The sequence below is a fragment of the Bombyx mori genome, chromosome 26 (assembly GCF_030269925.1).
Source record: "Bombyx mori chromosome 26, ASM3026992v2".
In the NCBI taxonomy this organism is placed as follows: domain Eukaryota; kingdom Metazoa; phylum Arthropoda; class Insecta; order Lepidoptera; family Bombycidae; genus Bombyx; species Bombyx mori.
In genome coordinates this window covers 10,023,635-10,037,973 of record NC_085132.1, presented here as the reverse complement: position 1 = coordinate 10,037,973, position 14,339 = coordinate 10,023,635, and the positions used below count along the sequence as shown (strand labels likewise).

General features: G+C 37.7%; 1 protein-coding gene across 14 annotated transcripts in view; it reads right to left on the bottom strand.

Annotated features, from left to right (window-relative positions):
- The window catches only part of LOC101736219 (C-terminal-binding protein), a 132,009-nt gene that overhangs the window by 56,395 nt on the left and 61,275 nt on the right, over positions 1-14,339 (bottom strand). For 3 of the 14 annotated variants that reach the window (XM_062676354.1, XM_062676350.1, XM_062676351.1), the window contains exon 3: positions 471-517. The exons of 9 other annotated variants lie outside the window; for them this stretch is intronic. The gene's annotated coding sequence lies outside the window, so the exon portion shown is untranslated. Of the gene's footprint in view, positions 1-470; positions 518-1,217; positions 1,250-10,818; positions 10,905-14,339 lie in introns of all 14 variants that reach the window. 2 more of the 14 variants (XM_062676349.1, XM_012691442.4) reach the window with 2 other exon arrangements.

Genomic DNA, 14,339 nt, shown 5'->3' with positions numbered 1-14,339 from the left:
ATAAAGTCGAAAGTCGTAATAACAGAAGAGTTATTACTATAAGATTTCAACTAAAAATTCTTTTAATTTAACTCCTAAAATCAGACACAGATCGCACAATTAACCAGAAGATATTTGTAGACAGCGGTTTGGCTCTGTCCCTGGCATTGCAGAAGTCCATGGGCGACGGTAACCACTCACCATCAGGTGGGCCGTATGCTCGTCTGCTTACAAGGGCAATAAAAAATAAAAAAAAGATAGTTACGCTACTTTCCTCTTCGACTTCCTCATCCCTAGTAGTAACATATCCCGATAGGATACAAAGATACATTATGACGTAAGAGAAACGGCGGTTCGTATAACCGTAGCCTAAATCAAACTACAATATTGTGGACCGCAGTGTCGATCACACTTGTTACGAAAATGACAATAAGGAGAATCGCTCGAACACACGAACCATAGAAAGCTGAACAATAAAATTAACTTCTCACCGTCAGACAGCTCGGTAGCCTTATAGGTGGGCCGTATGCTCGTCTGCCTAAAAAGGCAATAAAAAAAATAAAAAAATTTTTATCTCGGACGTGAATGCCGTCACTTAAGAGACAACGCAACTGTATAGTTTTCCCGCGGTACGCGAACTGACCGTGTGCCATTTCGTTGGAATCGGTTTTTTTATTCATTGCGGGGAGTACTGTTACGCTGTCGTCCGCAAAGATTCGAATGCTTGCTCAGCTTACGACCGGGCGTAAACAGTTATAGCCTTATCGGCTGCTGGCCAGTTTTAGGGCTGTGAGTTGCGGTCAGTCTCTCAATGTGGGTCAAGCTAATTCTCAATATTTATAGGAGGTCCGGCATTTTTAAAACTAACAAGTGCGGACAGTATCCTTTTTTTTTATTGCTTAGATGGTTGGACGAGCTTACAGCCCACCTGGTGTTAAGTGGTTACTGGAGCCTATAGACATCTTCAACGTAAATGCGCCACCTACCTTGAGATATAAGTTCTAAGGTCTCAGTATAGTTACAACGGCTACACCACCCTTCAAACCGAAACGCATTACTGCTTCACGGCAGAAATAGGCGAGGTGGTGGTACCTACCCGTGCGGACTCACAAGAAGTCCTACCACCCGTATTCACGAGAGGTCTGATTTCTTGTAATGGATTGACGTTATAAGACAGTAAGATTGTCTTATCATTCATCCTGATGCCTCAAATGTATCCACACATTTTCATCACTTACTTGAATATACACAGATGATTGAGGTAACTTACCTGAAACGAAATAAAATATAACATTAATTTTCAAAATTAAACTGTACTTACTAAAAATAAACTAACATTATAAAGCTGAAGAGTTTGTTTGTTTGAACGCGCTAATCTCAGGAACTACTGGTTCGATTTGAAAAATCATTTCAGTGTTAGATAGCTAATTTATCAAGGAACGCTATATATATAGGCTATATAACATTACGCTAAGACAAATACAAGCGGAGCACTAATAAAGAATGTTTCAAAATCGGGTTATGCCAAAGTAACTATTCCACGCGGACGAAGTCGCGAGCCAAAGCTAGTAAACACATAAAACGAAGTGACTGATGTTAGACAGTTGACCTACATTATCTTTCGGACTGATTGAGGAATATTAATATTTTAACTCTATTCTATTCTATCTAACTCGATTTCTAATCTACAAAAATATCATTGTGTGTTTCAAACGGTTAGCTTTTCCAATTTTAATTAAGTACTATTGTTATAGAGGTAGTTTTATGATCTCTTATTAATATTATATTTTTACAGGTACTTCAGTGGAAACATTTTCAATTTAATTACTTCTACAAATAAAACCAAATTACGTTTTGTGATTGATAGTATTAGAAACAAAAATTGACTTGTTTTTCAACTCAAAACCCTAGTCACACATGTACACTGTATATAAATCGAGCAAGCTAAGCGGAAGCGGTTTGTCTTTAAATTATATTGTCGCTTCGAAATACGCCGACAGCGCGTATTCATACGATAAATAGCACACAGCGTTTCGCTTGCGTCGCGCTACGATTCGTGGAACGTACCGAGCGTGTGTGTGTGTGTACGTTTGCATTTTTTTTTTATGTATACGTACACACACCGGTTCACTTTAAAATCGGTGCCTCCAATGAACACTAACTCTAACTCCAAATTCGTAGGTTTACAGGAGGAGTGTTTAAACGAAAAAAGTTGATAAATATATCTGCAATAATACAAGATTTTATGGTTTTTTCTTGTGTAACTAGTTGATTTACTCTTGCTTTGAACCCCATTAATAATGAATTTGTAATAATTTTAAAATAGTGAAGCGATTTGCGTGAAAAACGAAAATTTAAAAATTTTGAGTTACGAGTAGTAGTGTTCATTGGAGGCATCGAACTACTGTTATTATTATGCAGTGCTCGATAGCGTCCCGGTGGCAGATATGAGTTTTTGTGAAAAAAAAAATTAGACCTACCTGACTTTGCTTTTTGTGACTCACGACTTAAATAAAAGACAAACGAATTGAACGATATATTTTTCCTACTTAGCTATCTATGGTCGGGCGTATTATGTATGACCAAATTACATAATTCTGCCGCGAAATTTGTATGGGTTTCTGTTTGAAAAGGGCCTATAAGACAGTCACTATTACAATAACGAGCGTAGGATTTATCATTCCACATTTATTTTATGATACGTAACACTAAGTGGAATGTGAGCACGACGGATACCACGCACCTTGACACATAAAATCGAAATCATAAGTGTATTGAATTGAGGTCGTCGAACTATGATTATTTCGCGGTAATACTGAAAATGGTATCTGAAAATGGATGGTACCTACCCGTGCGGGCTCGGATATTATCAGCGTACCTACGGTTGGGCTTTGCTCCTAGTATTGCTGATGTCCAGGAGCGACGATGACTACCAACCGATGATAATATAAAAAGACGAGCGTACGACTTGCTTGAACTTAACTCACTAGCGTCACTCATTCCTGATCATGGTTTTTGTGTTTACGACGACAATAGACTTAACGAAGCATTACATATTTTTGAGTACATTGATTTTTAAATTCCCAGCGTTTACAATATTTCAAGATTTTGTTTTTCAAATTCATACAATACCCGTCCACGTAATGTAGCAATAGAGAATCCACACAAATAAACAACAATATTTATGTACATATATATACACAGATGATGCAGATAAAATGCAAACAAAGCAGTTATTCTAATTCTCACGGAATGGCAGACTAGCTGGTTCGTAACAACTGAACCCAAACTTTATGCATTTGAAACATTACGATATGCACGTAATCCTTACGGGACACGTAAATAACGAAAACAAACAGATTGCAATTATTATTGTTCTACTGCATATATTATTGTTCTATGTATATCTAATAATTTAAAACACAGTTGGTGCTGCTGAGAAACTAATTTATGTATGTTTTTTTTTCAAGTAAATAATTTTAAAATATTGTTGTAATACAAAACAAAGTTAAAAACACAAACATATGCCTTATTCTATAACAATAGTTGAATTACAAACTAACGGGAATTGGTGGATTTGTTGATGTTTTACTTTACATAATAATTTATAAAGTATGTAACATCAGTAATTGTATTTAATTTTACTTCACTCATATAGAATACAAATCTCGCATATATTGTCCGCGGAAAACAGAATTGCTAGAATTTATTACATTTTCTCTTAAATCGTGTTTTGTCATAATTAAAAAAAAACCTTTGCTTTATATAAACAATATATCAATCTGATACAATAGATTTTAAAGTAAAAGAAATCCATTCAAAACATTATGATAATTACTTGTGTTCGCCCAGTGATCAAAATTTGATGTATTTTTTTCTTTTTCTAGCTCGAACCCTTATTTCGTAAATGCTAAACAAAACATGTTCATTAAAGTTTTTCATTCGTCAAATTCGGTTAGTCGTTAACTCGGATCTCGATATAAATTCTAGTTTGACCGGACCATTGCCGTGGACGATAAGTAAAAGTCGGTTCAAGAAATGATTAGCATCAGAATCAAAATGCAAATCAGTCTAAAACATGATCGGTGACTCAGAATTGAAAGTGGTTTAACAGAAATCACAGATCAATTTCTTGGTGAGTAAATTATACAAATTCAACTAAAAAACAAGGTAATAAGCTTATCGTAACTAACTGGACAAGACAAAGTAGAAGAAGTATGTGCGTATCCCTACATAGTATAAAACAAAGTCGCTTTCTCTGTCCCTATGTATGCTTAAGTAAATCTTTAAAACTACGCAACGGATTTTGATGCGTTTTTTTTTAATAGATAGAGTGATTGAAGAGGAAGGTCTATAACATCCATTAAATAGTGGAGAAATCGATAATAAATTACTGTTTCCGAAGCGAAGCGAGGGCGGGTCGCTAGAGTGCTTTATAATTTGTAAATGTAAATACTTACTGGTCAAATGTTACATATCACACACTACACATTTGTATACTCATGATATGACACATCTTTCAGACAAAAATCCTGCTATGAAGATTGTTAACTGTACCATTTAGCATCGACGTTAGAGTGTGTCGTAAAATTACACCTCAATCGACCGGTACAACAAGATCTCTTTGCACGCCTACAATTCAAGAAGACAGAGATCTTTGTGATGACCGGTTTATAAAGGCCCACAGTGCGGACAGTTTTCGTTAAAACCAGGTATCTTGTTTAGGTCGTCGTTGTATTTGGATGGGCCAATCGCGGACCTCCACGGAGCCGGGTCTTGTTGCTAGATGCGAGTGTAAACGTGAAAGTAAATGAAAGCGTAACATGCACCGTGGTGTCGCAACGTGTTCGCGGTTGCGACATTCATGCCAGGTGCCAGGGTCTGAAAGGCTAATCTCAAAATTATTATGTTTCTAAAAGCAGACTTTTTTATAAATATTTAAATTTTTCTCACCGTGACCTTTACAATCTTGGTAGAGTGGTCCTAGTCGTCTTGTGTTTTAGCCGAGTTTTATTACCCGGCCACTCCTTCCTTCCAGCCGTGCTACTGGTGCTTGCATTCAGAGAACAATTCATTGCAGCCTATTACTGGTCAATTCACCGAACGGGAGATCTGCCGTGTGATCCACTTTGTCCTACACTATCAGTCAAAAAATCGCGAAATTTCCGGAAGGAATGTTTAGGAATATAGTGTAAATAGAAAAACGCCAGGGGCATAGCTAGATTTCTGCTTACCGTAAAGCACTCTCAATAACATCTCGTTCCAAGCCCGACATTGAAAATTAAATCATTAAAAGACTAAGTTATAAATATATTTAAAAACCCGTTATGGTATGTTTAGTGTCAAGATACCATTTAACAGCAGGCTGGGCATGAGCTCGTTTGCTTACACCGAGCAATAAATAAAATTCGGTTTACATCCATTGGAGTATTAATCTTAAAATATTTCATTTCAATATAGTCGCTTTTGTGAGTCCGCGCGGGTGGGTACCACCACCCTGCCTATTTCTACCGTGAAGCAGTAATGTGTTTCAGTTCGAAGGGTGGGGCGGTTGTAACTATACTTGAGACCTTAGAACTTGTCTCGGGGTGCGTGGCGCATTTACGTTGTGGATGTCTATGGGCTCCAGTAACCACTTAACACCAGGTGGGCTGTGAGCTGGTCCACCCAACTAAGCAATAAATAAAAAAAACTCATGATGCAAAAATATGTACCGACCCGCACCACTTTTAAATGACGTGATTGATATGTATCTATCTTTGTGCATGATAGAATTTAATTGAACGATTTTAGTTGCTTTCGGAATTCAATTAATGATGATTCATTTGTAGAAAATTGAATTTAAAGTTTCACTCGGCGCTATCAGAGACGTTTTACGATTAATTATCTAATCGCAAGTGTTTACGTTATTATACCTTTCTTGTTGGTTGCCTGTAAAAATAACTGATACGACCTCATTACAGCAACACTTTCAACATTAGAGGTCGAATATTTATTATGATTTCGACTTTTCAAATAGAACATTTAAAATTTTAAATGCTTCTAATATATTCCAGATATTATACGAACGTTTTTAGTATAAGATTTCTTCAAAAAATCGATTTAAATTTTGTTTATTTGACAGTCAACAAACAATCTTCCAAACTACCAGACGACTTTTAAAAATAAAACTCTTTTGAATTAATTAAATGTCAAAATAAAAAGGATTTTTTTTGATCGAAATGAAACATCTTAAAATAAGATCACATTTTCATATTAACGAGAAAACGGTTAAATCAAAGTCGTAAAAACCAAAATAGTTACAATACGACCACAAAAACAGGCGGCTCTACGTCTTTATTCGAATAAATTAATTCAATACTGGAAATCATCTTTTTTTTGTGACCCACAAAGCTACCGACAGAACACCTTTTGATATGTGTTCCTATTTTGCAAACACATAATCTATAATTATATATAATAAAACGTTTGAAGTTTTATCTCCTTTAGCTTTGATTAGAGAAAACCATTTAATAATAACTGAAGCACCTGTTAATCTCACACCCGTTATATTTTTTGCGAGTTATTTTGTCCTTAATAAATGGTAATTTTATTTACATAATTAATAACTAAACTGTATGCTTACGAGATTGATTAAATCGTGGCTTTAATGGTATAGAGCAGTTGGACGTTTAGTTACAGACACAACAGCCCACTAAGTTTCTCGCCGGATCTTCTCAGTGAGTCGCGTTTCCGATCCGGTGGTAGATTCTGCGAAGCACAGCTCTTGCTGAGGCCAGTGTTAGCAACACTCCCAACTCACCAACACTCACCTACACGTCAGGGTAAAGCTGAAATAGCCTCTCAAGGCTCTCAGCGTAGGTAGAAAAAAAAACAGAAGCCAATAAGACCTTCAATAATGACATTCAAGTTTTATCTAATTGCATCAAAAGGAACAACTTTGATCTAATAGTTAGTTAGAACTGAAATTTAGTTCTAATACAGTTATTTATATCATCTTAATCACACCCCACACTCTACTGTTAGATGAAGGAGAATCTTTAATTTGCGCAACTGAGTTCTAAAACCGTCGGCGTATCGAAAACGTCACTCCATGTATCCAGAGATGCGCTTCACTACGGTTTTGATTGCCTGATCTACAAAGTATTCTACTACTCAACCCGTTCTACATCAACTTACAAGTCTATGATATGCCATCGGTACAAAAGTTCCAATAAGAATTATTTTAGTATGTAAATAACATAGTGTAACTAAGATAGTGAAGGTAATATATAAAGAGATAGGGTGAGAACATACTTTATTGCACACAAAAACACAATTAACATCAGAAAACTGTCAACAAGCAGACACGTTTGTACAATAGGCGGTCTTATCGCTAAAAGCGATCTCTTCCAGACAACCGTTTAATTATCCGACAATAATATAGGGACAATATAACCAATCGTTTATAAAATAACTGCGGACGTTAGACGATAAGTTTGCTGCAGGAAGTCATACCTGTTCGGTTGATTGTTGATGTTTTCCCCAAGCCCGCGTCCGTTTTACAAGGAAAATGTCAATTTACAACATTGCAGCAACAATACCTATCTATACTAATATATAAATCTACAGTGGTTTTTACGGATGTTCCGTTATAACTACTGAACGATGCATCCGATTGACTTGAAACTTGGTACCTATCCATGTAGAAAATACATGTACTTAATGGATAGGCTAATATTTGTATGAGTGTTTGACTCCCTAACAATAATGACAATAAATAGTAATCTTAATTTTAAATGCCTAGCGAAGCGGGCGAGTACGGCTAGTTGTTTATTTCTTTAGAATTCAACTAAATAATAATTGGAAAGCAAGGAGAAAAAGCAATGGTAATCAAAGCGAATACGTTTTATAATTATGAGTGCTTCAACTGCGGCCACGTTTTGCTCTGACTTTGTCTTATAATATTAATCAATCGTACATCCGTATTTGAATCAAATTGTGTTAACACTTTCATAGCTTTAAGTTTTATGGCGCGGAGCCCTTTTTCATTTACTAAAATAGACGTAGAAAAAGTTACAAAATCGGTTCAGCCGTTTCGAAGAAAACTTTCAAAACTTATTTTCTTTTACCGTACCGTAAATACTTTCATCTGTATTTAGTAATAAAATATTATTTTAATATTACATAGAAACACTTCAATTTCATTTATTTGTATAGATCAGTGTGCTTAGTGCCAGTTTTGTGATGTTCTCGATAACGTAAAAGTTAACTCAAATTCGTATGCAGTTAGAACAACGCCCCTAGCGGCAAACGTAGGCCAACGTTCCAACTCTACACAAATCCGAGTTAACTTATACGTTATGGAGAACGTTACAATACTCGAACTAAGTACACAGTACCGTCTCTGTTAGTCAGAGTACTCGTGTGGTGTACCTACGCTAGACACAATTGTTGTTCCATCACAACACCATGGTCTGAAAGACACCGGCTGGCATCAGCGACGGTAACCGCACGCCATCAGGTAATGTCTTCATAAAAGGGCTGCATAAAATGAAATAAAACCAGAGTTACTGACACCAGGCGGAACATCACTTGCTCTGAATCTACGTCAATCAATAAACGTTTACAAATTAAACTATACTAGAGGTCCCACAGTAGTCGAAATTCGACTATATTAATTAATTGGATTTGTAAATTTGACAATAAATAGTATGCATGCGTGTGTGCGTCAAATACATGGTATGTAGTGTGTGTAATGTTTTTTTTATTGATGTAATGTATCATTTACGCATTATTTTAAAAAAAATATTAGCATTGTGCACTCCTTCTCTATAAGTGTGGGAAATTTCATACTCCTCCGTCCACGCAATTTTCGTAAAAAGGGATACAAAGTTTTTGCTTCACGTATTAATTAAACTATATAATCTACATAAATATTAGACATACGTGTGCTGTGCGATGATAGACAGACATCTCAATACCGTTAAACGACACCGTTCGTCTTTTGTTCGAAAGGCCTTAAGAATCATTTCACAAAACAATCCAGTTATAGTTTGACCGACTTCGCGCTAGTGAAGTTCGACAATGAAAGACTTAACTGTGTAACTATTACTAACTATCATGATTATTATTTGGATATGATGAGTGACATTAAACCTTGTTATCCTGGAATGACGGAACTATTTTTTTTATTGCGTATGTGAGTGCACGAGCTCACGGCCCACTTGGTGTTAAGTGGTTACTGGAGCTCATAGACATTTACAACGTAAATGCCGCCACCTATCTTGAGGTGGTAGGACCTCTTGTGAGTCCGCACGGGTAGGTACCACCACCCCGCCTATTTCCGCCGTGAAGCAATAATGCGTTTCGGTTCGAAGGGTGGAGTAGCCGTTGTAACTATACTGAGACCTTAGAACTTATATCTCGAGGTGGGTGGCGCATTTACGTTGTAGATGTCTATGGGCTCCAGTAACCACTTAACACCAGGTGGGCTGTGAGCTCGTCCATCCATCTAAGCAATAAAAAAAAAAAAAGGTATGACTTTTAAGGTCTCAGTTTTTAGAGTACAACGGCTGCCCAACCCTTCAAATCGAGACGCATTACTGCTTCACGGCAGAAACAGGCAGACTGGTGGTGGTACCTGCCCATGTGGACTCACATGACGTTCTAACACCAGTAATTACGCAAACTATAATCGCGGCAATATTTGATTATGAGACTTAGAACGATATAAATAGACCTGTAAATGTATTTACTCTGTTCTGTCGATTTTGATACTTTGGTGTGACATAGGGACGCGAGTCATCGTGTAATGGTTACGTTTTATCACAGGATGTTGCTAAGATCAAACACAAACACGTACGGTCCGCACTCATACATAAGCATTTAGTTTCTCAGTTTATCCCAGTTTCTGTTTCCTCTTTGTATTACAAAGTATTTTTGATGTTTAAAATAACGTCAAATCAACAATAAAGATAACTCTCAAAATCAAGATACGCTTTAGTTTTCGTGTACATTGGTTTCTATATAAAGTTAATCAAACCTATTGCAGGTACTTCGAATATTAATTAATCCGTTTATGTAGTTTAATAAGCAACAATAAAATTATTATAGTAAAGAGATAAAATAATGAATACGTATTAGGCTCGCGAACATAATTGAAACTTCGAGAGAAAAACTCAAAGTCATAAAATAATGTACATATCTGTTATTTCTCAACTTATTTCGGAAAAATAAATTATAAACAACTGAGGGATTCACCTGTGTTCAATTTATAATTCCTAATTAATGATAAGAATAAGAATACAATTTGATCGGGACCATAAGCTAGTAGTGCTAGTCTTTACTGGTGGTAGGACGTCTTGTGAGTCCGCACGGGTAGGTACCACCACCCCGCCTATTTTTGCCGTGAAGCAGTAATGCGTTTCGGTTTGAAGGGCGGGGCAGCCGTTGTACTGTTAAAAGTGAGACCTTACAGCTCATGTCTCAAGGAAGGTGCCGGCATTTACGTTGTAGATATCTATGGGCTCCGGTAACCACTTAACAGGAGGTGGACCGTGAGCTCATCCAACCCTCTAAGCAAAAAAAAAAACACTGCAGCCCCTTAAACTACCCTGTTTGCAGATATACATTTTTCTTTGTAGACAGCCTTTATAGATAGATAGATAGGTTTATAGACAACCTTTGTAGTCAGGCGAGCATAATGGTGAGTGGTCACCATCGCCATTAGACGTCAGCAATGTCACGGGCATAGCCTAGTCGCTGTCTAGCACTTGTCGTAATAGTATCAATTCTATGAACGATATTTTTTTAAATTAATTAACGAAAAGCACTTAACAAGATCGTTAGATACAGTACTTGGTTGTGAGAAGGGGTGCGCGGAGACCGGTAGGCGGAGGCGGGCAGCCGGGGCTGAGGTGAGGAGGATTTGAAGTCGTCGTGGCCTAAAAGATAAGACGTCCGGTGCAATAGTGTTGAAGCGATGCACCGGTGTTCGAATCCCGCAGGCGGGTACCAATTTTTCTAATGAAATACGTACTCAACAAATGTTCACGATTGACTTCCACGGTGAAGGAATAACATCGTGTAATAAAAGTGAAACCCGCAAAATTATAATTTGCGTAATTACTGGTGGTAGGACCTGTTGTGAGTCCGCGCGGGTAGGTACCACCGCCTTGCCTATTTCTGCCGTGAAACAGTAATGCGTTTCGGTTTGAAGGGTGGGGCAGCCGTTGTAACTATACTGAGACCTTAGAACTTATATCTCAAGGTGGGTGGCGCATTTACGTTGTAGATGTCTATGGGCTCCAGTAACCACTTAACATCAGGTGGGCTGTGAGCTCGTCCACCCGTCTAAGCAATAAAAAAAAGGGCAACAACGAACTTGAATCCATCAACTTATAATATTCGTTCATACATTTTTATCTCTAGGCAATTCGTATGAGAGCGTTTTAACAATACGGATCCCCGCTCACCGAGTGGAATAAACAAGCAACGACGAATTTCCAATTCCAAGTTTTTCATAACGCTAATACAAGTTGTCAAATATACAAAACGTAAGGTAGAAGAATCAATTAAAACTTTTCCAATGACTCACGAACGAGATTCCTAAAGCGTTCGGTTTCACGAACATTCAGTGAAATTGAGATGAAGCCGTGTTTGGATGTGTTTGCACACTTACGGCCTGGCCACGGGGATCGGCGGTGCGAACAGCGAAGCGGTGGGCGAGGCGACCATTCGCGCAGCACCGTTTGCAGGCCACGGGTACTCACGTTCGCCGCCGCGACTAGTAAGGAAGTCCGACAGCGAAATGTCTATATCGAAATTATCTCGATATTGCTTACAAATTAATAGTTTTTTGGTTCAGGACCTATTATTTGGAAAAGATTGTGAAGTACATGATTTGAATAAGAATCGGAGTATACCTATAGATGGAGAATTCCACAAGAAGTACGAGAAATACTTTGGGTGGCTAGACTTCCAAATAGCTGGTCTAGCTAGTATTTCAGCTATTTTATTTTTTTATTGCTTAGATGGGTGGACGAGCTCACAGCCCACCTTGTGTTAAGTGGTTACTGGAGCCCATAGACATCCACAACGTAAATGCGCCACCCACCTTGAGATATAAGTTCTAAGGTCTCAAGTATAGTTATAATGGCTGCCTCACCCTTCAAACCGAAACGCATTACTACTTCACGGCAGAAATAGGCAGGGTGGTAGTACCCACCCGTGTAGACTCACAAGCGGTCCTACCACCAGTAATTACGCAAATTATTATTTTGAAGATTTCATTTTTATCACACGATGTTATTCCTTCACCGTGGAAATCAATCGTGAACGTTGAGTGTTGTTGAGTACGTATTTCATTACAAAAATTGGTACCCGCCTGATATTCGAACACCGGTGCATCGCTCAACACGATTGCACCGGACGTCCGTTAGGCCACGACGACTTTAAAAATATAAAATAAAAAATAAATAAAAAATATAAAAATTTCGGCGTTAATTTTTCGCGGCGAAAACAACTAAACTCATTTAATCACTGCACTATTCGCCGCGACTACCGCTCGACTCCGTGGCTTGCGCCGTCCGTATTCATGCATTTGTTTTGCTCGCCCGCCGCATCGCGCGATTCGCTCGGTACATTTCGCCGGTCGCTTCGCCGGTCGCCGGTGCGCGTGGCTTGTTAGGTACATTTCTATGCGCTTGTTTTAGTCGCTAGACGCTTCGCCGTTCGCACCGCGCGAATATTCGCATCGGCGAATGTCCCGTGGCCAGGCTGTTAGACGGTATTCGAGCGATCGCGTTTCTATTTTGGAAATTTATTTACAGTAAAATTACTATTCAATGACAATCATTATCATGGAACTAGCTATTTAGTAATGCATTTTGAATTTAGTTCATCAAATGAATATAAATATTTTCTAGATTAGATTGACCTTTTCTGAATCATTGCAGAGAGGTCCACAAAATTTGCTCGTAATGCCGCTATTGCAGTCGTATGTAGCATGTAGGTATATTGTTGTTTTCTTTTATTACTGTGTCCTTACAAACTTATTTTTAAGAAATCACTGTTACTAACATTTATATGGATCATTATCTCAAATAAAATAATTTAATAAAAATAATAATAACTGTATTTCGAAAAATGACAGTGAGAGTTGAATGCCGATAATTATCTACTTAAATAATTAAATTGAAGTATCCGCCTGTGATATTGCAATAAAGGCTTTTGATAACCTCATATACCTAGTTAGTAATTTTATAGCTCTTTACCACAAACCGTCTGTCTAATCTCTGAAAAGGCTAAGCGAGGTCTAATAACTTTCATTTAGTCAATTAAGGCAGTTAGTTAATTAATGTTATTAAACGGTAATTTAACAGAGAATAATAATTAGCGTTTTTTTGGATTTCGTAATTATTTAGTGCCGTAAAAATTGAAAAGTACAAGATTGCAAAGAAAATTTATTGAAATGAATTATAGCAACCGAAATTGCGAATGTAACAAAGACCGTACGTCTAATTTAGACATTTTTTTTATTGCTTAGATTGGTGGACGAGCTCACAGCCCACCTGGTGTTAAGTGGTTACTGGAGCCCATAGACATCTACGACGTAAATGCGCCACCCACCTTAAGATATAAGTTCTAAGGTCTCAAGTATAGTTACAACGGCTGCCCCACCCTTCAAACCGAAACGCATTATGGCTTCACGGCAGAAATAGGTTGGGTGGTGGTACCTACCCGCGCGGATTCACAGAGGTCCTACCATCAGTAAAACGTGACAGTCAAAAGGTTAAAAATTAAAGACTTCGCCAAAAACAGACACATAAACGAGCACGTATGAAAAGCACAAGCACATGTGCCGTATTCAGTAAGTATAGTTAAAACTGACATTTTCGCTAATGGCACGGTCGTTTCGGAGGCAGACAGGAAGACGGGAACGACAACTACAGCGCACAAACGTGTTCCCTCATCCGAAATAGCTTCGAGATTTACGACGCTCGAAATGATCATCACCAATTTCGCCTTCGAGATTAAGTTTTAAATCGGATCAAATGTCTTTTATGTTAGCAGCAGTTTTCCCTGTAGCATTATACGATGGGTGGACGAGCTTACAGCCCACCCGGTGGAGCCCATGGACATCTACAACGTAAATACACCACCCACCTCGAGATATAAGTTCTAAGAAGGTCTCAAGTATAGTTACTAAATATATTTCAGTTTAAAGAGTTAAAAAAATACACTACGAGGAAATAATTGTAGAAGTTTTTCAAGGGAATTATTAAACTCGTTAACAAAGAATAAAGCAGTCTGCTAATAAAACAATTGAGAGTATTTTATACACTTTCCACTTTTCATTGTATTATAATTTTCATCAG